The sequence below is a fragment of the Myotis daubentonii genome, chromosome 15 (genome assembly GCF_963259705.1).
Source record: "Myotis daubentonii chromosome 15, mMyoDau2.1, whole genome shotgun sequence".
NCBI classification, from domain to species: domain Eukaryota; kingdom Metazoa; phylum Chordata; class Mammalia; order Chiroptera; family Vespertilionidae; genus Myotis; species Myotis daubentonii.
This window is the reverse complement of record NC_081854.1, coordinates 29,841,874-29,869,321: the sequence shown is the minus strand read 5'-3', so window position 1 is coordinate 29,869,321 and position 27,448 is coordinate 29,841,874. Positions and strand designations below refer to the sequence as shown.

Genomic DNA, 27,448 nt, shown 5'->3' with positions numbered 1-27,448 from the left:
CTCCTGGGAGAAGTCGGGTGACCAGCACAGAGGGAGATGTCAGCTTTGGGGATGAACTTGAATTTGGGTCATTTGCAGCAGCGGAAGCATCTGGAATGGGACTCGTGACCAGACAGATGGGGTCCAGGTTGCTTCCCCACAGAGAACAGCCATTCTCATAGGTCCAGGGGCAGAGGAGGACGAAGTTACAACAGCCATTTGTCAGCTCCACTGAGCTAAGCTTGGCCTGCACTGTCTTGTTTAACCCCCCAAGACCCTGGGGGCTCTATTTTATCCCCGTTTAACAGATACGAAAACTAAAGTCAAGAGACATTGACACTATAGCTATCTATTGCCATGTGCCAAACAGCCCCAGACCTGGAGGATTCAGACAACAGCGTTCCATCGTTTTTCATGATTCTATAGGTGGGTAGCATGGCTTTCTCCACTCCAGCCTGGGCCACTCGGGGGTGGCCGGCTGGTCCCAGCTGGCTTTGCTCATGCGGTTTGGGCAGAGGCAGCTGGGTCATTTTGAGAGCACCCCAGCCAGGCAGCCCTTTCTCCTAGGTGTCTTCTCCCCAGCTCTGCTGGGCCTGGGGCCCTTTAAGAAGGAGGGCCAGGCTGTGCCCACAGGGCAGCAGGAGCACTGGGCACCCAGGAGGTGGGGGCCATACTCCAGGCCCCTGTTGGCCTCAGGGTGACACAAGCACACTGGGCCCTTGGCTGTGTGACCCTAGGCAAGTCTCCACGCCTTTCTGGACCTCAGCTCCTCAGTGAGGAGATGGGAATTCACTATTGTGCCAGCCTCACGAATTAGCATGGGGATCAGCCCTGGTGGTGGAGGTGGTGTGTAGGGGTGAAGGGAAACAGAGCTGCCCTCATGGCCGCCACTGGGGAGCACGCAGCCATTGGCCCCAGTGATGGAATGGGACCTGATGCCAGTGGAAGAGCCTGACCTCTGGGGTCAGCACACCCAAGTCCCATTTCTGCCCAGCCCACAGCATGACCTTTGAACTTCAGCATGTGACCCTACCCAGCAAGGTAGCTGAGCACACCTGCCTCAGAAACTCAGCCTGGCACCCACCTTCCTCCAGGCCTGGCCGGCCCAAAGCTCTGCGACATAATCACCAGGGGGCTGGCAGCACCGTATCCCAGCTGGGGTACCAGGCCCACCTGCTGGCAGCGGGGCCCTCTCTCAGCCTTCCAGGGCGGCTTCTGCTGCTCCCAGGAGCAGTTCCTCCGGCCGCTGAGGCGGAAGGAGCCCTGTCGCGCTGCGGCTGAGGCTCCTGGAAGCACTTTGCTTCTGCCTGCTTTCCAGAAACTCCCAGCCTGGGGGCCTCCTGGGGCCCAGGACCAGCCTCTCCAGATCAGTCCCTCTCTCAGCTGCGAAAACAGCAGCAGCCCTGGGAGAACTCGGGGCTGCTCGGCTGTGGGTCAGCTGGTGGCTGCAGTGCAGGGGCCCTAGTCGGAGACTGAGTGAACTGGGACCACACCCAGCTTCATCTGTGCTTCTTGGCATCTCCGTGGACAGGCAGAGCTGGCCCTGCTCTCAGGGCAGGTATCTTCAAGGACCCAAGCATGACGGTTACTGAGCCTGGACTGAGCCGACCCAGAGAAGGGGCTCAAGACAGTAGGCCAGTGTCTTCCTCTGGGGATGGAGGCTCATCCATCCAGGGGGAAGAACAGTCATGGCCGGAGTCACAGCTGGCTCTCCCACCCCAACCCCTTGCCAGCTCTTTGGCCCATGAGGCTCTAGGACCCTTCATAGACTCAGGCAGAAGGGAAGACCCAAACCCCAGATAACTCATAAGGCCCCTCTCCACCCAGGACCCCAGAACTGACCAGCACTGAGCCCAGAGGAAGTAGGGGGCTCATCCGCTCTCTCAGCCTTGGAATAGAGCTGTCAGCGGTAGAGCTGTGGCACCCGAGCCATTCAGCTCGTCCTGTAGGGCGTGGTCATATGGTGGGGCAGTGGCTTAGTCTAAGGCAGTGGTTCTCAACCTTCTGGCCCTTTAAATACAGGTCCTCATGTTGTGACCCAACCATAAAATTATTTTCGTTGCTACTTCATAACTGTAATGTTGCTACTGTTATGAATCGTAATGTAAATATCTGATATGCAGGATGGTCTTAGGCGACCCCTGTGAAAGGGTCGTTCAACTGCCAAAGGGGTCTCGACCCACAGGTTGAGAACCGCTGGTCTAGGGTGTTGCAGAGGCAGTAAGCCAGGGGCTAGAGTATAGCACTCAGGGCCCCAGGGCCTGAATTCTAGTCCTGGAGACAGGTGGATGGATGGATGGATGGATGGATGGATGGGGTGTGGATGGAGGGATGGATGGATGGATAATGAATAGTGGATGGATGGATGGATGGATGGATGGATGGATGGAGCAAGATTGGATGATGGATGAATAGATGGGAGGATGGATGAATGGATGGTGAATGGATGGATGGGTGGATGGTAGATGAGGAGTGGATGAATTACTAAGTTTGCCAAGCGTTATGCCAAGCAGTAGGCACAAGGGTGAACCTGTCGAATGAAGCCCTGTCCTCCAGGAGCTTCTCATCCAGCACAGGAGGTGATTCACCCAGGTGAACAGGTGGAAGAGGACTCCTAGTGCCATAAAGGACACTGCATTGCAGCAGGATGATGGTCGCACAGGAGCACGGTTTGGGGAGTGGGGGTAGGCGGTGTCAAGAAGATAGTCTGGGATGCTATGTGGGCATGTCACATCCCAGACAGATATTTCGCATCCCAAAGGCACCCTGGTTTCCCCTCTCTGAATAGGAACTTGCCCTGGCCCCTAGTCACAGCTCTGATTCCTCACACCTGTGCCCCAGACCACCACCATTATTTGCTTTCTCTGAGCCCAGCGGTTCTCAACCTGTGGGTCACCAACCTGTGGATCGCGACCCCTTTGGGGGTCGAAAGACCCTTTCACAGGGGTCGCCTAAGACCATCGGAAAACACATATATAAACACGTATTGTTTTTGTGGTTAATCACTATGCTTTAATTATGTTCAATTTGTAACAATGAAAATACATCCTGCATGTCAGAGATTTACATGACGATTCATAACAGTAGCAAAATTGCAGTTATGAAGTAGCAACAAAAATAATTTTATGGTTGGAGGTCACCACAACATGAGGAACTGTATTAAAGGGTCGCGGCATTAGGGAGGTTGAGAACCACTGCTCTGAGCCCTCATGGGGTGCTGGCTGGCTCTGCCAGGAACGGGGTAGCAGAAATGGGGCAGGTCCCCCCTGCCAACCCCAGGCACCATTCTCCTGTCCTTGGGCTTCTCTGTCCAAGCTCACCTCCCATTCATCTCCCCCTGTGTTTTCCTGGTGGGAACCAATCCCGGCAGCTTTGTGAGGAGAAACCTGGACAGGGTGGCAGGGGGCTAGCCCGGGGCACATGGCCAGTTAAGCTTTCCCAGGTCTGCTGATTCCCTCACCTCACCCACCCGGAGGGAACAGAAAGACCCCATTAAAAGGCCAGCTTTCCCTAGGAAGATAAAAACAGAAACGCAACACCCAGCCTCACGTGTCAGAGTTCAAGTATGTTCGAATACATAGATCAGGCCGCTTTCAACTTTTACGAGGTCCAGACCCTTAGGAGGGAGGAGGAAGGGGGTGGAATGAGGAGCCTGTGAGCTGCTGTCTAAGGCAGAGTCCCAGGGAGGGTGGGTTGGGTCAGGTGTGGGTGGTGGGGCACCCCCAGCCCACTCCCAGAGCAAGGGGCAGGCCCCTGTGGATTCATCCCACTTTCTTATGGTGGGAATCTCTTCTTGCTTTTATCTCCTTGGTCAGGGATCCTTTCTATTTTGCAATTTTTATAAATGTGTAACTTGAATTATTTTACTCTCAGAAGTGTTCATTTTGGACAACACATTCTGCGATCTGCCTAGAGTCCCAGAAGGGGCCTCCCACTGGCCACACCTCTTGGGGCCACACTGAGGGGCCCTCCAGACATGTTTCCTTCCAGAACTGATCGTGCGGATGGAGTTCACGTGCCGTCTGACATCCCAAAGCTCCCTTGCGATTCTGGGATCCCGAGGAAAGCAGCTGGCATTTTGGTGGTGGTAGTTGTTTTATAGGATAACGGTTCTTATGTTTTTATGGAAAGTTTTTATAAACATACACAAAAGTAGGGAGAAAGGCACCCAAACTCATGCCCATCTCTCGGGGTTACTAACACCTGGTAATCCGCCTCCATCTGCTCCTGCCCCCTGCTTACTCTTGCTGTGTTCTTTACAGCAAATCCCAGACGCCACATTATTTAGCCTGTAAAGACTTCCGGAAAGGCAGTCGGTCCTTCAGATAAACTGGCGATCAGCAGAGTGTTGTCCTAATGAGTTACCAGTGTGAATGGGTTGTTTGTCTTTTTAATGGAAACGAGAATGAATTTGAGGTCGTCCACCGCCATGTGCTTTTGCAGCCGCATTCCATTAGGCTCTCTTAGCGGGGTGAGGAAGGGACGCGCCCCAGAAGCTGTGGGTCTCCTGAAGTGTGGACGCTGTCTGTGCCAGGTCTCACGGAGAGACCAGGAGGCCTGAGGACAGTTTGGAAATCTCTGGTGGAGAATAGTGGCTTCGAGGCCCAGGACAGGCACACAGCACACGCTAGTGCGTGAATGAATATGCTCTCAGGGGGCTCCCTTCTGAGCTGGCAGGGCAGGGAGAGGGGAGCTTCAGGAAGGACGCACACTGGGAAAGAGGCAATTCGGGGGGCTATGTGAGGAGAAAGGTAACGAGCAGGTCATAGGGCCTGCCGGGCCCCTAGGGCAGCCAGAGGCCAACCCAAGAAGAAGTCAGTGCCCAATGGGGTTACCTGTGAGCCCATGTAAGGTTGTATTTGGTCAAGATGCTTTTCCGCCACCGGGGAACAGAACTCAACTCAAAACAGGGTAAGCAAAAGTGAGACTCTATGGGCTCCCGTAACTGGGATATGCAGGGCAGGCGTCAGGTGCAGCTGGATCCAGGTACTCAAACAGTGGCTTCGGAATCTCGTCTAATAGAACAGGGAGGGTCAGCCGAGCCAGACCACCTGGACAGAGGGCAGAGGAGGGTGGTTCCCCAGAGGAAACTCCAGGTGCTAGTGCCAGAGACAGGAGGATGGGTGCTGGGCAGGCAAGAAACAGATTTTCACACAGAGGGAACATTTGCAGCTGCAAGGATGGTCCAGGGGTGGGAAGGGAGCAGAGCAAGGTTTTTCAAGCCCTGAGCCCCGGGGTGCAGCCACATGCAGGATGAGAATTGCAAACTGTTAGCCCCTGGCGTCATATCCACCCAACACATGGGTTTGGTTGGCCATCGCTGTTTCTAAAACCATAGAATCCACAAGAATATCCAAGTTTCTGTTAGAAATCCAAGAGGAGCGTCCACAGTGGGCCATCACGCCCCCGGGAAACAGCTGCTGCCCCCTTGGATGGGCATGAACCTCCTGTTGGGCTCCGCCCCCAGCACCCCCCATTGCCCATCCCCTGCTCCCCTGCCTCAGTGTGTTGTCACCCAGCCCCTTTGGGCATTTGCATCTGCACCTCGGGGCCTCGAGGGGACTGTGGCTGGGAGAGGCTGAGAGAGGTGGGTGCCGGTCCCCAGTAAGGTGACACGAACGAGGCTTTGCTAAACATAGGCCCCCAAGAAATGCAGACAAGGTTTGGAGTCTCCAGGGAGTCAAGACCAGCCCTTCCCAGCTGCCACAGTGAGGCCACGTGTCCCTCGTGGTCATCACCCACCCGGCCGAGTCCTGCCCCGCCCGCCTGGCAGCCCAGGCCAAAAATGCTCTCGGCCCTGCAGCTCTGGACTCAGAAGCAGAAAAACGTGCAGTTTAGTAACTCAAGATTGTTTCTGTCTTTTCCCACCTGCCCACCCCCACCCCACAAAAAAAAAAAAAAAAAAAAACCACATATGTCAAAGTGTCTGGCAGCAGGTGAGCATAGGGCGCTGAGCTGTTTGGGGATACTTTGAAGGAAATTAGTCAAGATCAGCTGAGATGTTAAAAGCTGGATGGTGGCAGGGCCAGGGACACCTTGCCTGAGGACACAGGAGCAACCGGAGCCCACGAGACGGGACCAGTCGGGAAACTGCCACTCCACTGGGTCCCAGAGCTGAGTCTAAGAATAGGGCAGGAGGGCAGAAGTGTGGGTGTGATGCAGAGGGGTTGGGTGGGGGCCCAACACCTGGGGCTTGGCAGGTCGCTGGCTCTGGCCCCAGAGTGGTCCTTTCTCTTCCTGGTCTCAGTTTACCTACCGATATGTGCCTGCGGAGCTTTCCAGCATGCGGTCCCTGCCCCTGCCCGCCCTCCCCCCGAGCGGGCTCCCTGCAGGCCGGCACTAGCCCTGGTGCTCACCAGGGGAGAGCAAGGTCGGGGCTTTCACTCTTTTCATTGCAAAAGCAATTCCTGCTCTATGGCAGAAACGGGCAGGGACATTTAAAAAGTACGAAGGCCAGGGTCCCCCCTTCCAGTCCTCCTTGGAGAACCTCAGGGCCCTCTTTGTGTGTGCATAGATGGCTCTGTCTGCTTTTCTGCAGAGCCCCTCCCACTGGCCATCTCGAATGCTCTGTTACGGTGACACAGGTGCCCCTCACTCTCCCTAACAGCTCTGCAGTAGCTGGGGGCCGTCCCACGGTGACCAAACAAGTCCTGTCGGTGTGTTTCGGGTTGCCAAGTTGCTTTTCTTTTATTTCCTACAGTCTTTTCCTTAATTAAAAATTAGCATAAACACGTTATATTAGAAACAAAAAGACCAACAGGATGCGCCTGTAGCATGAGAAGGTGGCATCTGTTAGTCCGCCCCTCCCCAGCCCCCCGGACTAGCCCTCTGGGCAGCACTTCACATTTGCTCTCCGGCCTCTGAGACTCCAGTGGGACCACAGCTGAGCCAGGGAGCCCGAGCTCCAGTGGCCTTCGCTGAGCAGGTGGATCAGCTTGGGTGGGCCGGGCGCAAGTGGCTGGCACAGTGCTACCTTGGGCCCCGTCTCAGCTCTGTCTCCACTCCCACCTGATCCATGCAGTGACCACACCTTGAGGAGATGCAGGCTGTGGCATCCCATAGACTCAGCTCTGGAGTAGGGTCACCCCAGGTCATCATTCTCCAGATCAGGGTCATCCCCAGGTCAAGGTCATCCCATGTCATAGGGCCAACCTCGGTCAGAGTCACCCCCACAGTCACCTGTCTGCAGAAGAATGTGCCCCACCACATTCCTCCCCATCTGACTCCACAATCACCAGCTGCTAGTGCTTCCCCCCAGCAGGATAAGCAGCCACCAGCAGTCTGGGATGGCAGGACACATGTGGCAGGTCTCCATGCCCACGGCCTCCAGGGCTGCCCCACTTGGTTTGGGGAAGGACCTGGGCTGAGTGACGTGGGGCTGCATCGCCTCTCTCAGGTTCATGGCAACTCAGGGTCCTTTCCTGGGCACGAGGTCAGACAGGCAGCACTGGCCAGGCCTCCCTCCCTGATGGGGAAAGTGAAGGATGAGCCTGGCCCCTTTCCAGCACCCACCCTCCTACACTCACTCGCTGTGTGACGACCTCTGAAGCCGTGTACCTTTCTGGGTCTCTGTTACCTCACCTATAGCACAAGGGGTGGGAAGTCACAGCCACTGAGCGTTTACCATGCACCAGGCATGTGACACCTGGCATGTCTTTTCATCCTGCCACAACGCTGTGAGGTAGGGATGGGTTGGGAGAATTCCAGAAAACTGTTTGGCCCATTTGTGCTCCACTTTGGTCAGCTAATGGGAGAGACGAGTCTGCTGTGCATCCTTCCTGAAAGGTTCGGAGTGGGCAGGGTCGCGCACCTATGACATGAGGCCATAATGTATCAAAAGAACTTTTATGTCAGGCACCTGGTGCAGGTGGGCCGAGTCTGACAAAGGAAGCAGTAGAGACTGAAGGGAGAGGCAAGTTTTTATGAACTAATGCTGGCTGCAAGCTGTTCTGCAAATGTAAGGGTGCAGTCCTTCGTCCCTCCCGTCACCAGATGTCTAGTGGTTATCTAAGCTATGCCGATCTCAAGGCTGCAAACTTTCTGCAGGATAGCTGCTAAGCACTATAAGTTTTCTCTGCCCCGGTTTATTCTCTTTAACCCTTTCACTTCCCTTTTTGCCTTGATGGCCAGGAAGCTCAGAGCTCAATTTGGACCTCATGTGAGGTTTTTGGCTTTCAGTTTCTGTCTTAACCGCCTTGTGGTGGAGACGTTGTTTCCCCTAATAAGCCACGCTGAGCCATTTTTTGGGGCAGACGGAGTATACATTTCAAAGAAACAAAGCTGGGAGGAGGGGAATTAAAGATTGAAGAATGAAAGGGAGGGCTCTCGCCATTGGGCCAGCGTGAGGGGGTGGCTGTCATAAGAAGTTGGGGTCAACAGACTCCACAGGGCTCAGAATGACTTTCCTACCGGCAAACACTTACTGAGCACGGACTGCACGCACAGCACCAAGCGGTGATCTCTTCATTTGCCCTCTGGGGTCTTCTCTCTGCTCTGTCTCTTTCAGGCCCACTTCTGGTTCCCAGTGATTGGCTCACATGGCCTTCGAGCCCCACCCCCTTGCACCCCTGCTCCCTGCAGACCTGTGCTGACTCAAGGCTGCCTCACCTCTCTTCACTCTACCCTAAAGGCCAGAGCAGGAGACTCCCTGTGCCCAGCACCCCACACGCCATCAAGATAAACATGACCACAATGCCTTTCTCAGTCCCTGCAAAATATCCCGCTTTCTTCCTTTCTTCCTACTTTTTCTCCAACTGATGAAAGAAAAACACCCAGACGGCCAGGGAGGGAGGGTTCTCTATGGGGTCCCAGCCAACACCAGCCTCTGAAGCCAACAGAGCCAGGGCTTGTCTGGGATGAATATCGGCGTTATGCAGCCTGCACACCGGAGGGGCCAGGCAGCCCCTGCTCCCAGCCAGCCCCTCTGCAGTGGGCCTCTCGGCAGGCAGACAGGGGGCTGAGCTGGGCCTTCGAGAATCAGAGTGGATCATGCAGCCAGAGACCACCCCCCAACCCCCAGAGTATGGCTGGAGTTGAAGGCTCCTGCCCAGGAAAATTCCCCCCAGGGTAACCTAGGCTCAGGTCATCAGGCTGGGAAAGGAAATCCCTGGCCTTGCCATGACTCAGTTTCCCCTCATGCAAAGAAGAGATAATGTCAGGGCCTCGGGGGACACCCCGCAGCCAGCCATGAACTGGTAGGATGCATTCCTTCATGATGGTGGCGAACAGGGTGGTGACGAAAATGCAGGAAGGAGGTGACGACAGTTGTCGAGAAGGTGCAGGTGCCGGAGGAAGTTGATTCTGGGTTCGGTTGAAGGTGGAGCCAACCGGAATGGTAATGGATTGGATTGGATGTGGGGGCAGAGAAGGCAGAGGCAGGCGTGACTCCAAGCATTTGGGTCTGAGCAAGTTGCCAGAGAGTGGACCGTTCATGGAGAAGGAGACAGTAGGTCAAGGCCATGCTCTCTCCGGGAGCTCTAGAGTAGGGGCCTCTTCGGCTCCTGGGGGCTCCAGACACCCCTGGACTTGTGGCCACATCTGCCTCTGTTATTGGGTGGCCTCTCCCTGGGCTGTATCTTGTAAGGACACTCTAATTGGATTAAGGCCAGGTTAACCTAGGATGACCTCATCTTGACTTGATTACATCTGCAATGACCCTCTTTCCAAACAAGGTCACATCCACAGGTTCTGGGGGTTAGGATTTGAACATATCTTTTTGGGGGACACAATTCAACTCATAATTCCCCCTGTCTCCTGTCCTCTGTGCTGCCTCGGCAAAGACAAATTCAGAGGGCAGAGGAGCCACAAACAATGAAAAGGATTTGAGAGTGAATCACTCCTGTTAAAGCTCCAAAGAGGCAACATCTGAGCTAAGGCATCTAGACCAGACATAGCCTGACATGGGACGGTCTAGGGAAAACATTTCAGGCAGAGGGAATAGTGAGTGCAAAGGCCCTGAGGCATGAGTGAGCTTGGTGCTTCCTAACCCTTTTTTAAAATGTTTTTATTGATTTCAGAGAGAAAATGAGAGACAGAGAGATAGAAACATCAGCGAGAGAGAATTATCCATCGGCTGCCTCCTGCACGCCCCCTACTGGGGATCGAGCCCACAACCCAGGCATGAGCCCTGACAGGGGGTCAAACTGTGAGCTTCTGGTTCATGGGTCAACATTCAACCACTGAGCCATGCCAGCCAGGCAACTTGGTGCTTTCTAGAAGGCTCAGGAAGCAGGGCCCCGGTGGTGCAAGGGCTTGTAGGCCAGGGTGGGACTTGATTCCAATGCCACAGAGGCCTTTACACTGGCCATAGAGCCTCGCTTGTGTTTGGAAGGATCCCTCTGCTGCGATGGGGAGAACAAGGAAAGCCGAGACAGGGAGTTGCATTCATCTGGTCAGAAGATGTTGGTGGCCTGGCCCAGCCAGAGAGGGCACCAGAGTTGTAGCAGGACAGAGGCCAGCCCAGATTTCTCAGAGCCTGTGGCCTATTGGCTGTGTGTTCCTGGGCAAGTGTCTCAACCTCTCAGAGCTCCTTTCTCTTATCAGTAGAGTGTGGATGAGCACCCCCACACCCGAAGGTCCCCTTTTTGTCACACAGCTGGGTGGGCCCATAGTGTCATCCAGGGTCTCAGACCCTCCACCTTCCAGTGTCCGGGGGACTTACCAAGGCCCTGCCACCAGGCACCCCTCCCCCAGGAGGGGCTAACTTCTTAGCAGGGGGAGCACCTGGCAGTGGGTCAGGAAAGGGGCAAGGTCTGAATGCTTGTGGGAAGTCAGGGTGACAGGGCACCTGCCGGCCTTGGCCACCTGGGAGGAGAGTCCCAGTGCTTGGGAGGCCTGGGGAGACAGCAGCCCTGTGCCAGGCACACCTTGGACTCCTGCCTCCCTTCCAGCTCTGCTCCTTCTCTGGCTGGAGCCCAGTTCAGCCTTAGGCCAGGATGATGCCCAACTGGGGGACCTGGCACACCCCACCCTCCACAAGAGCCCATGAGGGGGGTTCAGCACACCCCACTTCCACAGAGGCCAGCCAGGCTCCCCGTATCACACCCACACGGCTCACCTCAGCCCCTGTCTGCACAGTCTCCACAAGGCGCCAGCCTCCCCGAGCTTGCCCTCTGAGGCCCCCCTGCAGCTCTCTATGTGACCTAAGGACATGGCCCACCGTCTCTGTGCCCTGCTAGCCCAGGAGGTCCTTTGCCAGTGAGGGATTTTCCCCCTCCAGTTGGGGTTCTGAAAATCCTGAGAACTTTCCAGAGCACAGGGTCAGCAGACGTGTTCACGTCCTGATCGCCCTAAACTGGGCCTTCTGGGCCATCAGTCCATGCGGTGGGATCTGTGTTTGTGTTGTCTATAGTCTTGTCCCAGCACCTGGCAGGGAGCTTGGCACACCCTCCGCTTTGTCAAAATTCAATGACTGTATGAGTGAATGAGTGGTGACTGGAGAGCCTCAGTGAGTAGAAAAGGTCACAAGACCAACCATAGGCTCAATCTGGCCTCACACAGTAGTTATTTTGTTGTATGTAAATTTGTTGCCAAAGCTTAAAAATAAGGAGATTTCACTTTAAAACCTGGATTTCTGGCTTTTCCTGAAAAATCAGAGAGCCTGCCACTGTGCTGGATTTCCTGGCGGCCACAGTTGGCGGAGCTTAGAGCAGCTGCCCGTCAGGCGAGTGGGCATGGGCCGCGGTGCAGCTCGTGCAGCCGTGCACCCTTGTCAGAGGCACAGATGGGTGGCCAGGTGGACACCACAGCGTCGCTCCCCCACGCCCCGCTCCGTCCCTGGCACTGGGGACATGGAGGCACATAAGACTGATCGGAAGCTTGGTCCTGGGGATAAATAGTCAAATACGGTGGGTGTGAGAGGGTGCGGCCCAGGGGCTGAGTCCAGCCAGGAGAGGGATGGGGTGCTGGAGGCCTGGAAGGACAGGTGACAGGTGACGCTCATGCAGACAGAAGAGGGTGAGACAAGAGACAGGGCCCCATCTCTGAACAGCACAGACCCACCCAGTTCTCCTTCCTTTCCTGCACCCCCACCCCAAAAAGCCATCTTTAGCTTTGACAATGTCCTCCCCCTCCCCTGACACCCCTCCCCCAACGCACCCCGAAGCCCAGCAGGAGGGCTGTCCCTCCTGTGATGCACCCGTCAGCTGGCAGAGCTGAGCAAGTAAATGGCAGGTACAGTGAAGGCCCAGACAGGAGCGGCTTTCAGGAAGGGCTGTCGCGGCTGCGAGTCCTGGCAGCCCCTTTGTTTTCCAGCACCGTGTGTTTGCTGACTTTTCATGAAAGGAGAGGCAACGGGTGGTGTGGGGCCTCCCCCCCCCCGGCAACGCCCCCCCCCCCCCCCGCTCTGTCCTGAGAGAAGAGATGCCCGTCAGTGCCCGAGACCCTGCGCCACAGCATGTGACTGTGTCCGCCCCACCAGGCCTCAGCTTCCCCTTCTGCACAGAACTGGTGGGTGCTGTGATGGCAGGGGCTGGGGGAGAGGGGCTCACTGCCCAGGCTTGGAGGCCAGGCGAGGAGGGTGTCCTGCAGAGGCAGGGACAGCTTTATGCAGGTGGCAGCTTGGTCCTGGGCTGCCTGCGGTTTTGTGGCCTTGGCCTCAGCGTTCCCATCTGTAAAATGGGGTGATGGTGGCCTGAAGTTCGTGAAACCCATCTGGAGACTATGGGTGGAGGTGTCCCAGGACCCCTCAGCGTCAGGGATGGGGGCTCCTGCGGGAAGAGCAAAGCTGCAGTCCCCTCAGACCAGCTCCCTACAGTTTGTCACACCCCTGCCCGTAGGGCCTGGATCCTGCAAGTCCCCTGGAATACTGAAGGGTCTTATCCCCAGAGCCAGAAACCCCCACCTGTGTCTGGGCTGCCCCACCTAACCTTCTCACCCCCACCCACGGGGCCTCTCAGATCTAACTGTCCACAGGCTTCACCCAAGCAATGGGGACTGTCACCGCCACACAGGAGCACCTACTGTGTGTGCATGAGGAATAGGGACAAATGTGGGCAAGGTGGACACAGCCTGGCCCAGAGGCCACCCTGGCAGGATTCAGCACTCAGTTCCTCCATACAAGAGCCCTGAGTGTCGAGGACCCCTCTCCCCTGCCCAGCTGCCTGCCAACCAGCATGTTCCTAATCCTCTCATCCTTAGGAAGTGAAATTAAAATCACTTTTAATTGGAAAATGAGGCTGATAGGATTCTGAAGCTGACGAGAGAATAATTAACTGGGCCTCCGAGGAAGCTCATTAATCTTGTCAGTCGGGAGAGACAGCTCATTAAAACCCACCTTCCCCGCCAAGCACAGGAAGGAAGCCTTGAGTGACCTCGACTCTGATCCCGTTTCTCATTCAGAGGCCTTGCAAGGGGCGAGACGGGCTCCGTTTCCAGAAGCCAGAGCAGACAGCCTTCGTCTCCGAGGTCTCAGGGGGGCAGACGTTGTCCTGCAGCCACCACGCAATTCATCTACCCTCCCACAATCTCAGTTTTCTCACCTGTAAAATGGGTCTGATGCCACCGCATCCCCGTGGGAAGATGATAAGAAGACTGACCTAAGGTGACTTATCCCAAGGCCTGGAGTAGCCAGAACCACACCTGGCCCAGCCACCCGGCCCCAGGGAGGCCCGCAGAGCATGCAGGGAGGCCCCATATGTCCCAGGTCCTGCAGCTCCACCCTGCAGTCTCCCTGCCTCCCCCTTCTCTCACCTGGATCCAACCTCCGTGAAGACCAGCGCTTCTCACTCTGCCATGCATCAGGGTCACGGGGTGGCGGTGACAGCATGGAGGATTCCAAGGCCTGCTCTGGGCCCCAGCCCAGGATTGCAGACCTAGAGAGCCTGGGTAAACCCCAGACTCTGCCTCCAGATGCTGGTCCATGGCCTGCCCTGGGCAGCAAGGGTCTGGAAACCACTGACTCATCCGAGGGTGGTGGGAGCAAGAGGCACGCTGTAAGAGCCGCTTCAGATGAGCCCTGGAGATCGTGACAAAGCACTTGGGGCTTCATGTTGAACAGTTACAGTAATGGAAAATAACTGATTTTATAACGAGCCATCGCGTGTTAATGGTTATTTGGGGGAAGGGATAGTGACGATCTTTCCCACAAAATCAGAATCACATGAACCCTTGAACATCCTCCGCCCTCCAGGGCTTTGTCCAGCGAGACCCAGAGCCCAGAGACAAGGCCCAGCTGAGGCTGGGGTGCTGAGCTTTCTGCACCCTCTCCTGGGGCCCTCTGGGTGGGGGTGGGGTTCATTATGGAAGACTGAGGGCCAAGGCTTCCAGATGGACCAGCTGCTCTGGGCAGAGCCCAAAGCAGCCTTATTGGGAGCAGGGTCCACTCTGGGGCCCCAGGGCACCAGATCAAGGCCGGCCACCCCCAGCCCTCTGGCTTTCTCCTCCTGGTCCTTCTGAGCATCTTCCTCTCACCCACTGTATCCTTGGTGACAAGGATGGCAGCTCCTGAGCAAGGGCAGTCCTGGGTGCTGCAGTCCTCCAGAACCGCTACTCGCATTAAGTGTGGTGTCTCCGCTCCCTTCTCTGGGAGGCCAAGAGCTGGGCTCTCACCCAGCCCTCCAGCTGTTGCTAGTGGCTGCTTCGAGCATCACTAGGTGCTGCCTCTGCCAGGAGCTCAGAGCTGGAGGCACCAGGAGCCCAAGCTGGCTTCTGGGCAAGCTAGCACCTTCTTGGAGCCACTGTTCCCATCTGTGAAGTGAGCACACCTGAGCTAGGTGTCCCCAGAGATCTTTGCTCTAGAACCCAAGGCAGAGTTGTTTGCCAGGCAAATCTGAAGAAAATGCCCTGCCTACTTTGGTTTTCAAAGTGGGTTCCGTGGAGCCCCTGAGTCCTGCTGGAGTGGGCACTGCTGTGTATCCCAACACCCCCTCTGCCCCCCATACCTTGACCAGCCTGACCTGGACAGTCGGCACTTGCTGTTCACCCGGGCTTGGTTGGGAGCTTCCTGGGGCTATTGAGTCCCAGTAGCATCCCTGCAGCCAGATCCCAGCAGGAGGGCCCCAAACAGTCCCTTGTCCCTCTCTGCAGAGGAGAAGGACTCTCCAAGGAATAGGTCGGGGGGGGCAGCCAGAGTGTGCTGGGCTGAGCTTGGCACAGTGTTAACATTCAGGGTATGAGACGTGTTCCCAAAACTGAGTGTTGGCCTTGCCATTAGACATTTCTGGACTCGGGTGCAACAGCAGAGAAGCTGAGGGCACTGACTCCAAATCCCCATGTCTGCCTCCTCCAGACAGCCCCTCCTGCCTGCTGGCTTGTGTACATGGAGCATCAAGGGGGCTTTATTTAGAAACTAGTGGCCTGGTGCATGAAATTAAAGCGGGGGGGGGGCGTGGTTGTCCCTCAGCCGGGCTTGCACCTTCTCCAATCTGGGACCCCTCGGGGGATGTCCGACTGCCAGTTTAGGCCCAGTCCCACACAGGGATCAGGCCTAAACGGGTAGTCGGACATCTCTCTCGCAATCTGGGACCACTGGCTCCTAACCACTCACCTGCTTGCCTGCTTGATCACCCCTAACCACTCAGCTTGCCAGCCTTCTCACCCCCAACTGCCCCCCCTTGCTGGCCTGATTGCCCCCAACTAACCCCCCCACCCCCGCCAGCCTGCTTGCCCTCAACTGCCCCCCCCTGCTGTCCTGCTCACCCCCACCTGCCCCACCCCACCCCCCGCTGTCCTGCTCACCCCCAACTGCCCTCCCCTCCTGGCCTAATCGCCCCTAACCGCCTCTGCCTCGGCCCGCCACCATGGCTTTGTCGGGAAAGACATCCGGAAGGTCTCCTGGAAGGTCTCCCAGTCTAATTAACATATTACCCTTTTATTAGTATGAGATCCAGAGGCAGAATGTGTGTCCCCTCCACAGCCTTGGTGAGGGTGCCTGCATGCGTGTCCGTGCTATGTGCATGTGTGTGTGTGTAGATGTGTGTGCTGAGAGGAGGATCTGGCCCTTGTCCTGCACACCACCCCTGTTTGTCCCCTCAGAACTGGAGCCCTAGGTCTGAGGAGAAGACCTCTGGGAGCCCCAGGAAAGGCAGCTCCAGGCAGCTTCCCTCCGTGAGGGCTGGGCCCCAGATTCCCCCATATGTGTCTCACCCTGTTCTGTGACGCTGTGTTGAGGTGGGTGGGGGCACCACCACTTCAAAGATGGGGAAACTGAGGACTGCAGAGCTTTCCTGAGGCACCCAGGGCAGGACCAGGCAGACCTGGGTCCCCCCAGCCTGTGCCAGACCCCGGGCAGGAGGGAGTGGGGAGTGGGGCCTGAGCCAGCATGGCCCAGGTGCTGCCTGTGGTGAGAGGGAGGGTAGTGCAGCAGTGAGCCCACAGCAATGGTGCAGGAACAGGACATTCCATGAGAGACTGACAAACAGGCCTTGGAGGGGCAGAGCATGGCCTTGGGCAGGGATATGCTAGCTCATTGTTGAGGAGGGTTTCCTGGAGGAGGTGGCATTGGTGCCAGACCAGAGGAGAAGGGAAAGGGGCACCTCCTGAGAAAGGAATGATGGATGCAAGGACCTAAGGCAGGAGCATGCCTGGCGTGCAGTGACATGAGGGTGACAGAGGTGAAGTAGGTGCCAGGGAGGGTGGTAGGAAGAGAGGGCAGAGGGCAGGAGGATCCAGGCAGTGCAGCATGTAGCCTCTCAGGTGTGTAGGCGCCTGAACCAGGAGCTGGGGACAAAGGCACAGGGCCCCCCCCCCCCCACACACACACACACACACACAGCACTGAGTGCTGTTGTTGGGTCCCCAACATCTTGACCTCACATAGGACTCCACCCCTCTTTCAAGTCTCCGATCTCCCTCCTTGGCCCTTCCCTGCTCAGCCCATATGGGACAGTATGGTCATCTCTGTCTTGCAGGTGACAGCACCAAGTGCCCCTGGAGAGCCAGGTCTCTCCCACCCTAGACAGCTGGTGTCCAGGGTTCTAGACAGTGCCAGTCAGTGCCGGTGTCAACACGGACCCTGGTTGGACTGGTGACCAGGCTGGGAACCCTGCCTTTGGATTTCTGGCAGCCTCCTGATGCTGGGTGGCCAGCTGGGCCAGCAAGCACTTTCCAAATGCACACGGGCCATCGAGATGCACCAGACGAGGCCGCTGCTGTCCAGGAACTGAGGCTCAGGGAGAGGCTTCTTGGGCAGAGCAGGATGTGGGCAGCCAGCTCTGTCTCCTCCTGTAGGCCCTGGCCCCCAAACCATTCTGCACCCCCCTCCAGCACGATCCTGTAAAACATCAGTCGGACCTACCTGCCAGGTCCTACTTGAAAGTCCAAAGCTCCCACCACCACACTCAGAATGAGGTCCTGCTCTTCAGTCGTATCCAGAATGAAGGTGTGAATTGTCCCGGCAGCTTTTAGGCTTATCTTGGTCCTAGAATCTAGGAGGCACTTGGACAGGGCTCCGGCTGTCAGCAGTGTTGTCATGCACCCCCAGCTACTGGCCCTTGAGGAACAAAAGAACGGAGAGCGTGGCAGTGCCGCGCCAGTCCTCAGTGGGCACCAGGTCCTGTCTTTAAACACACATCCCTGCCGCCGCCACCACCCCCAGCGCCTCCCTGTCATTTTCGAAGACATCATTTTCTCCCGACGTGCTCCTCTTATCTCCCTCTGTTAAAGGATCTCAAATATGCACCCGATAAGGTGGGACAAACACCCGCTTCCCCAAAGCCAGCCTCCACTTTCCCCCAAGGTAATTAAGATAAATGCAGCTGATAATTTGCACCGTATTCTTAAACGTACCCTCAGGCCATATCTCAGATATAATTTTACCTGCAGAGGTTTATCTGTGTGCTTGGGTAACAGATAGTTTTTAAGCAAAGTGGCAGTGTTTGAAGGAAAAGGAAAGGAGGATATTTGTGAAGTAAGTGTCAGAATGAGCCGCACCGCAGCCCCTTAGAACAAGGACAGCTAACTGGGAACCCCCGGGGCTGTTCTGGGTCCCTCCACTGTGCTCGGCTGCCCCGGGGCTTGGGGCACATCTGGCTGCTTAGCCAGCTGGGGAAGGGACTGGGGTGGGTGCCGGCACCAAGAGAGTGGCAAGATGTTGTCATCGGGCAGTGGGTGCAACTGTGCTCTTCTCACTTCTCCCAGCCATATTCATCTCGGATAACCTGAACACAGAGGCCCCTACCCAGCAGAGCTGGCATGCAGGCCACCTGGGTTTGCCCACAACACCCCTTGGGATCAGGCTGGTGGCCAGAGGGGCCAGGCCAAGGCTCAGGCCAGTTATGCACAGGCTCGGGGAGGCCAGGTGGCCAGGTTAGTGCCCAGGAAGGCAGCTAAGGCAGCTCACGAGGGTGGGCAGCTGGAAACACAGCAGGGATCAATAATAAGAGGGGCCAAGCTAGACAGGGGCCTCCTAGAGGCCCAGGAGCAGGGTCTGCTCACCATGTGTTGGGGGTGGCAGGGTCCACTGGCATGTGCCCTGGACAGGCCCGTGTCTGCTCTGAGCCTCGGTTTCCCCAGCTGCACCTAGGTCAAGCTGGAGCCCTGCTGCCCTTCCCAGCCCATTCTGCCCAGTGGTGCTTGTCTTGCCTCCTGTTTGGTATCTAAGAAGGGGAGCAGGGCCTGGGGATTGGGTGTGGACATGAACCTCATGCATATCCACAGCATCCCTCACCACACCACATGCTCCCATCCCAGCTTCCCAGGCAGGAGTCCCACCCCTGACCTGAGCTTGAGAGCCCCTTACCTAAGGCCCAGCCATGCATGGCCGAGGGTCACCTCCTCACAGAAACCTGTGCCCATTGCCCTCTCGCACACCCCCACTCGCTATCTTTGCCCCATTTACAATCCACAGCTGCATTTTCTGCTCTAACTCGAGGCACACCTGCGCTGGGCACAACTGCACCTCTCTGGGGCTGCACAACCTGGTGAGAGATTCCCCCCTTCTCCGTGCCTCAGTTTCCCGTCTATAAATTTGGAGAGCAGCAACCTTGTGAGGCAGCCATAGAGACCAAGTGAGAAATGAGCACAGAGCATGACGGGTGTGTGGACGCTGTCGCCGTCATTGTCCTTACCCTGCACTGTCTCCTGGTGCTGCTCTGTGGGGAAGGGTGGAAATGAAGAAAAGCGAACAGCATCTAAACCTACAGTCTGTCGCCACCTCCCTGTGCCCCCCTGACCCGCTGGCTTCCCTCTCTGTGCTTGTCCTGTGCCCAGCACTTAGCACACTGCTGGACCAGTGAAAGCCAGTGTGGGCACTGAGGCCTGGAGGCCGGGATGAGCCGGGATGGGCACTGAAGGGCTTGTGTGGTCCTTGCCCAGGCACCTCCTCTAAGAGGGGAGCAGGCCCAGAGCCGGAAGGGGCTGCCCAGGACACTAGCCCACCCTCACAACCTCAGGTGACCCTAAGCTCCTCCAAAAGCCCCACCTCCAAATACCACTGCCCTGGGAGGCAGGGCTTCTATGCAAGATTTGGGGACAGACATTCAGCCATGACAGCCAGGATGCAGGGACAAAGGAGCAGACGTGGCTTCCCCCACTATGCTGGGGGAGGGGCCACCGTCTAGCTCTCAGGTAGGGCGGGAATTGGGAGGCCCTGCCCTTTAAGAAGGTACAGGCCAGCCCTGATGAGAGACGTAGGAAAATTACACCCACGTCATGTATGGACAGGTGGACAGCAGGGAGACCGAGGAGGCCACAGGGCAAGGAATGAAGCTTGGGGGCAGGGCCCTGGCCAGGTAGCTCAGATGGTTAGTGAGTCATCTCAGTACGCCAAGGTTGCAGGTTCAGTCCTCAGTCAAGGTACATACAAGAATCAACCAGTGGGTGCATACGTAAGTAGAACAACAAATTAATGTTTTTCTTTCTCTCTCTCAAATCAAATTAAAGCCCAGCCAGTGTTCTCTCAATGGTTAGAGCATCAGCCCACACACCGTAGGGTCACAGGTTTGATTGCTGGTCAAGGAGTCAAGGGCACATACCTGGGTTGCAGGTTCGATCCCTGGCGCATGCAGGAAGCAGCCAATCGATGTGTTTCTCCTCTCCTCCTTTCTCTCTCTCTCTCTCTCTCTCTCTCTCTCTCTCTCTCTCTCCTCTTTCTCCTTCCCTCGCTCCCTTCCACTCTCTCTGAAAAGCAATGGAAAAAAATACCCTCAGGTGAGGATTTAAAATAATAATAATAATTTAAAATCAAATTTTAAAAAAAATATTTAATAAAAAAATAAAAAGCTTGGGTGCTGGCTGGGGGCCATGAGAAGCCATGTCACCAGTCATGAAAGTCAGAGCCAGGATGGGCCTGAGGAGTCCTCAGGTTCAACCTCTCATTTATAGATGGGGAAACTGAGGCCAGGACGCTCAGGGTTGCACATGGAGCTCTGACTGGACAGTAGCATCCTGGGTGCAGAGCTGCCCCAGGCCTCTAGGATGCGGGAGGACAGTCCTTGCCTGAGAGCTTATGAGATCACTGGTAACTGCTGGCTATAGCAGTGCCTCCCGAATAAATACCTCTCAGGTGGACTCAACACACAGCAGGGAAGGCTTCTCGGAAGAGGTGGACTGGAGAGGAACCCGGAGAGCAGTGACCATATTCAGAACAAACATCTGCTGAGTGAACAGTTTAGGTGGGTTGTCCCTTTTCATCTTCCTTGACAATCCTTTGAGGTCGGGACTGTGATCATCCCCATTTAACTGGTGAGGAAACTGCTCAGAGAGACTCGGACCAGCCCTGGCCCCACAGCCTGGAAGAGCCGGAGCTGGGATTTGAACCCAGCACAGCTAAACCTGCAGGGCTCCCTGGAAGTGGGTGAGAATCGAAGACCGGAAAGAAGGCTGGCGTCCTAGGCAGGGGAACTGCTTATGCTTAGGCAGAGGCCCGAAGTGGACCCAAGAGGAAGGGCTGGGACGTGCCCCATAGAGATGGGGAGGAAGGGAGAGAGGAGCCCTCTTCTGGGACAGAGACATTGCAGCCCAAACAGGGCCGGTTGAAGAGGAGGTGAGGGGAGAGGGTCAGGGGCAGAGGCCTCTGTGCAAGGGGCTGGGGGGTCAGGAGGTGGGGACACAGGACGGCAGGGACCAGGCCTGCAGCAGAGCTACCTCACCAGGAGCTGCCGCCAACAACCGCACTGGAGCCAGCCAACACCACTGTGGTCTTGAGTTACCTGGAGCTCTGGGACCAGGCCTGTTAGGATAGGAGCCAGGTAGTGTTTCTGAGGGAAAGGAGATGCCTGCACTGCTGGGGTTCCCTGGGGCAGCCCGGATCTGGGGGATTGGATCTCCTGACTTCAAAGGGGCCCAGGCTACTGAAACCCACACCAACGCACACTGAGGGGCTTTGCCAAGAGCCTGGGCAGGGGTGGGAACCCGAGACCTAGGGCACACACTGCCCTGTAGCTGCCCCCCGGTCTGAGCACCAAAGTCTGGTCCTCAGACCCCTGAAGGGGCAGCTGGCTTTAAGAGGCCTGGGTGTTATAGGCAGAACGTCAGGCCCGCTGTCTGGGGGCTGAGGAGAGAGAACGATGGGGTGGCTGAGCTCTGCCCACAGGCTCGGCATGTGGAGGCAGGGTACCCCAGGGGTGGGAAGGAGGCACTAAGGCAGGACCGAGGTAGAGCCACTCTGTCTGGCGTGGGCAGGCATCGTCCCGGGCAGCCCTGCTTCCCCTCCCTGTGTGCTTCACTATGCACTGTGCGACTTGGACAAGTACACCACCTCTCTGAGCCTCGGTTTCCTCACCTGTAGTTATCTGTTGACTTTTCCTGTAAGCTCCATGACACAGAGGCCATGAATGAGTCACTCACCACTATACACCCGTGCCTAGTGCAGCGTCTTACACAAACACGCAGACCTGTGAGTGTGAATGAATGAATGCAAGCTCTTCCACTGAGTCGCCAGTGGCATCCCGTGGTCCTCCTCCCTTTCCGGGCCTCGGCCTGACCCCCTCTGCTGGGAAAAGGCACACTGTGGTGCCAGGACTCACATTAAAGCCCAAGGGTTCTCTGCTTTGTCAGGAGGAATGCAAGTCAGTGCAACCCACAGGGTTGCACTAATGTATTTGTTGTCTGTTGCTGTGTAACAAATAGCAGCTTGAAACAATACCATTGTTACCTACAGTTTCTGTGGATCAGGAATTTGGGCACATCTCAGCTGGGCGGTCTGGCTCCAGGCCTCCCAAGAAGTTGGAGGTGGAATGTCAGCAGGGGCTGTTGTCTCATTTGAAGGCTCAGCTGAGGCTGGAAGAGCTGCTTCTGAGGTGGCCACATACAGCTGTAGGCAGGAGGCCTCAGTTCCTCCCCATGTGGACTCTCCATAGGGCTGCTTGTCTGTCCTCACAACATGGCTCCCTGAGTGAGTGGCTAGACAGAGAGCAAGGCAGAAGCCACAGTGCCCTTTATGACCTAATTTCTAAAGTCCAACGCCCTCACTTCCACCTTATTTTGTTGATTACCAGCAAGTCACCAGGTCAGCCCACATTTGAGAAGAGGGAATTGGACCCCACCTTTTCAAGGAAGGAAGATCAAAAAATTGTGGCCAAATTTTAAAATCACTCCAGGGATTAATTTGACAAATTACAAATGCACTTGCCCTTTGACCCCACCATCTCTTCTTAGCATTTACCCTGTGGGTCTCACTGGCATGCAGATTCGTTGCTCTGCTGTTTGTAAGGCCCAATATAGGACAACCCAGTGTCCATCATTCTGCAGAATATTCTGTAGGTGGAGAGACAGACAGGAATCTGTGGCGTGCTGTGGAATTATCTCCAAGATGTGTTGTTAAATGCAAATAAAGTGGAATAACGAGTGCAGTTGGCTATCTTTTGTTGAAGAAAGGGGGGGATGGGACTTGCTGATATTTACATCAAGAAACTGGAAGGAAACCCAAGAAGTTCCCGGGTGCTTACACAGCAGGCCGGGGGAGAGGGCCGACAGGCCAGGGCACAGAGTGCGACTTCTCACTGCAGACCTTTGAACACTGTCTCAAGTTTGGGAGCCATGAGAACTTAACGAAAAGAAATGTAAAATAGTCAACAAACCTGGGGCAAAGGCAGCCAGCTGACCCCTAACCCTGCAGGGCCAGGCTGAGCTGCCTACTGGCCTCCCGAGCTCACCATCTCTCCTCGACAGTTTCCTGGCACCCTAAGGCCCCTGGCTCTGCCTGGCGTGGGGGCGGGGGCCTCACCTGGGAGCCGCTCCCGACTTCTCCCGGGTCTCTTGGCCCCCAGCCAAGCACCACATGGATTCTGACACAGTTTCCATTTTCCTTGCAGCCAAGAAGTCCTCATTCCTCAGGAAGCTGTGCGGCGACCCAGCTGAGGGCCCCACTCCCCAGGTATGTGGCAGAGGACAGCGGGCCTGGAGGCTGGCAGTCTCCGCCCGGCCGGAGATGCCCTCGGCCCAGGCTCCCCACCCGCCCCACCGGCCCGTCTCCTTCCGTCTCCCGGCTCAGGCGGTAATTGGGGCTGCCAGCTGCCTCCCTAAGAGACCTTCTCCCCGAGCCAGCTGTCAGGAGCCGCCTCGTGGCTTCTAACCGCAGCGCTGAGCTGGGGTGAGACTGTTCAGGGCGGCAGCAGCTCCTGTCAGCTAAGTTCTCCAGGGGCCAGCAAGTCAGGCCTCCTCAGATGAGACCCCTCCTTTCCCGAGGGCGGGCTGGAGCACAGCTGCTTCAAACCAACAAATTAGCAACCTCTTCCTGTTTTCAGACCCCACTCAGCCCTCCCCACAGCCTCCTTCCTGCAGTCTCCTCACCGCGTGGCCTTTGTGCTGGTGAGCGAACCGGGGCCCAGAGGAGTGACAAGACTCAACAGTTACAGGACTAACAGGGACAGTGCGTTGGTCCGCACCACACTCTCTGCTAAATGCTTTAGGAAGAGGTTATTCGCTGATTTCTCCCTTGCCACTGCCTTTGAGATTAGCTCCAGTGTTGTTCCCAGGTCACAGACGGAGAAGCCGAGGCTGACGGAGGCTGGGAGAGGTGCCTGGCATGTGCAGCCGGCACTGTCGGGCAATCAGAAGCAGGAACCGCCCCCCCTCCCCCCCCCCCTACCCTCTCAGAGGCTGCCTGGATCCTGGACCTGCGGGGCTCAGTGTCTAACGATACTCTGGCCTCACCTGCCACCCCCTAAAAAGCTCTGGAAGCTGTGGGGAGTCCCAGGCTCTCCCCGTCCCCTGTACCCGTGTCCCAGCAGCAGCCTGTTCAGGGGCAGGTGAAGGAGGCCCTGCAAGGTCAGAAGCCCTCGGATGTCAGAGGCCCTGGCACCTCTGCACACCTGACCCCATGGACTTCACTGCCTATGCAACTGGAGGCCTGGAAGTCAGCCTGGGTCCTGCCCCCTTCGGCTGAGAAGTTCAAGAGGGGAGGTCCCACAGGCCAGAGCCCCCCCCTTCTGGTCCAGAGCCAGCTCTTGGCCCAACTTTTGCTGGATCACCGCCTGCATGAGGTTAAAGAGCTTTCCCTGTGGCGTGTAGCTGCAGCCAGTGGCCAAGGGGGCCCCAGGAGACTCCCTGGCCTGGGTCAGAGCACATGGGAAGGCAGGCCACCTTGCCCAAGCCACTGGCTGCAGCCTGATACCCGCTCACTTGGGTCCCACTTGCCCACCCTGTAAAGGCCTCAGTGTCCTTCAGGAACTGGCCCAGCTCCACACAGTTCCTTCCTCGGCACAGAGCACTTTCTCCCAGTGTTCCCAAGCAGCCCTGCACCTGCCTGCGCTCACAGTTCCCACCCCTGAATGCCCTCTCCATCCACGTGGCCAAAACTGATGCCGCCTCCTCTAGGAAGTCTCCTCTGATTCCAGCCAGGCAGGAGCCCCCTCCTCTGATGTCCCTAGAACGGTGTCAGGGACATCATCTTGATGGTTAAGTTCCACCTAGCATGCAGTAGGTACTCAAAAAATGCCACTCCCTGCCCCCCACGCCCAGCCTCTGTGGGCCCCACAGGAGCTCTGAGCCCCAAAGCTGCAGTTTATCTCCCCCTGAGCGCTGGGCCTGGGGCAGATGTCCAGAAGCGCTCTCGTGAGTGTGAATGCATGAACGAGGGGTCAGCCCCAGTGACTGGCCTTCCCGCCAAGAAAAGCCGGTTCTGGTTGCTGGAAACAAAAGGACCCTTGGGAATAGCCTGGTCTGACACTCCCCCCTTGGCTGATGGGAACAGGAGCCCAGAGATGGACAGTGCCCCACCAGTGACCAGGCGGCCAGCCTACCGCCTGTCCACAGCTTGTGACCTCAGTCCTCGAAAAGGCAGCAAGGCAGGTTTCCAGATCTCTGCTCTAAAAGCCTCTGCTCAGAAGTAGCATGAGTCACTGCGGCTCACAGCTAGATTGAACGGAGCCATGTGGCCAAGCCTGCCGGTAGCCGGGCGGATTGAAACAACCCTTCCACGGGGACAGCCGGATCTTAGTCATGTGATCTACTGCCTCCAGCCCCCATGGGGAGCTTTCTGACCAGAGCTCGGAGCTACCTGGAGGCTGCAGGTGTCCCTGAGAGCAGGTGGGGCCATGGGGTCAGAGACTTCTGCTCCTCTTTAAAAGCCCACTCAGGATGGCCCAGGTGTCGCTGCAGCTTGGAGGGCTGACAGACCAGGCTCCCATCTGGCTGCCAGCAGTGCCCCAGGAGAAGCAATGCCACCACCCGTGCACAGATGGGGACACTGAGGCTGGGGAGGCACAGGAAGCGAGTGTCCCTGCATGCCAGGCCATGGGAGGTCACAAGAATGTTGAACCTTAGAACGATCCAATGAGAGTGGCGCCGTTACCATCCCTATTCAAGGGTGTGTAAACCGACCTTTCCTCAATCGTGAGTGCCTACTGTGCGCCAAACTCCAAGCAGTGGGGATGAGGCAGAGAATAAACTGCAGGCTCCCTAGTTTGGGGGCCCCAGGCTCAGGCAGAAACAGGAATAGTCAGAAAACCACACACACAGCAGATGGTCCACAAGGGACCTGATATACAGCTTGGACACAGTGACCCGTGTTATTTCACAACAGCCCCACCAGGGGGCTCTCCTGAGATCCCCATTTTCCAGGCTCAGGGATGCTGAGGGACTAGTCCCAGGTCCCACAGCAGGTCAGCGGCTAAGCCAGGACTTGCACTGGGCAGTTCAAAGTCCAACAGGGAGGATGACATCTCATAGGCCAGCCGTGGGCAAACTACAGCCTGTGGGCCGGATCCGGCCCGTTTGAAATGAATAAAACTAAAAAAAAAAAAAAGACCGTGCCCTTTTATGTAATGATGTTTGCTTTGAATTTGTATTAGTTCACACAAACACTCCATCCATGCTTTTGTTCCGGCCCTCCGGTCCAGTTTAAGAACCCATTGTGGCTCTCGAGTCAAAAAGTTTGCCCACCCCTGTCATAGGCTCTGCCCTCTCTCATGCAGGGGCTTGTGAGGGGCCAGGCTGCTGCTGTCTCCACACCGGCCACAGCCTGGCCCCAATCTGGTGTCCAGACCATGTGTGGCATGGCTGGAGGAGGCCCTTCCTGGGGACCCCCAGTGCCTTCCACTAGCTGTGAGGCCATGTGTGAGGTACTCACCTCCCCGTAGCTCTAAGGGTTCTGACCTCCAGAGCCACTATGAAGACAGGACAAGTGGCTGATGGAAAGCGCTCAGCTCCCGGGCCCCCAGCCAAATGCTCAGAAGGAGCTCATGCTGAGGTTACTGCTATCGTTCATCCATTCAACAAACTTCACCCACAAGCACTTGCTCCAACGTCTCCAGTCTTGGGATGGAAAGGGGATGGAAGGGCTGGCCCCAGGCAGTGGGGCCCAGAAGAGGGGGTAAGACCTCTGCTTAAGAGGGGAGGGGCACACACGCTGCTGGGATGGGGGGGGGGGGGTTCGCGGGGCTGGCCACGGGGGGGGAGAGGGACAGTACTGGAACCATCCCCACCCAGGAGAGACAGGGATGCTTGTGCCCCAAGTCAGACTATGATCCCTGGGGAGGTCTCCACACACAGGGAGGAAGCACCAGCAGTGCCTGGCGCTGCCTAGAAATACAGATGCAGACCCCACCCAAGGGGCTGACCAGTGGGTCCCCAGGGCAAGTGGCTTGAGGCTGTCCTGTGTGCAACAGCTGTAAGGCCATCACAGACCCAGGTGTGAGCCTCAGGCCAGACTCAGGTGTGCATAGTCTCACCCCTTATTTCCCAACTCCGCTGCTGATGTGAGGCCCCTCCTCTCAGCAGGCGGAGGTGTCCCCTCTGTCCCGCCTGGGTTGTCCCCTGACCCCACCTGGGCTGTAGCTCAGGTCACACAGATGGCCCACCAGGTGCTCTTTATCCCTGCCATGGGGCCTCCGTAGGTCTGGGGCCTTTCACTCACAGGCTGGCCAGAGCCACACAGGACTGCTCTGAGGTGGCCAGGGGTCTTCTGAGCACCCCCCTTTTTCCTCTCTCCTTCTCCCCGCCCCTCAACCCCTTGCTCAGTCTGGCAGGAAAGCTTTTCTCCTCTTGTCTCTCAAAGTGGCATTGGAGCTGAGCCCCTTCCTCTAAAGGTGGGGGCTTTGGTGCCAGCTGCTTCTGCTCCCAGCCTGGCACAGCTTCCGTGGGAGCCAGGGAG

At 56.8% G+C, this 27,448-nt stretch overlaps 1 protein-coding gene across 1 annotated transcript in view; it reads left to right on the top strand.

Annotated features, from left to right (window-relative positions):
* Nucleotides 1–27,448, top strand: part of ZNF469 (zinc finger protein 469) — a 54,003-nt gene that overhangs the window by 13,454 nt on the left and 13,101 nt on the right. Inside the window, exon 2 of the mRNA XM_059667097.1 lies at nucleotides 23,169–23,230. The gene's annotated coding sequence lies outside the window, so the exon portion shown is untranslated. The remainder of the gene's footprint in view (nucleotides 1–23,168; nucleotides 23,231–27,448) is intronic.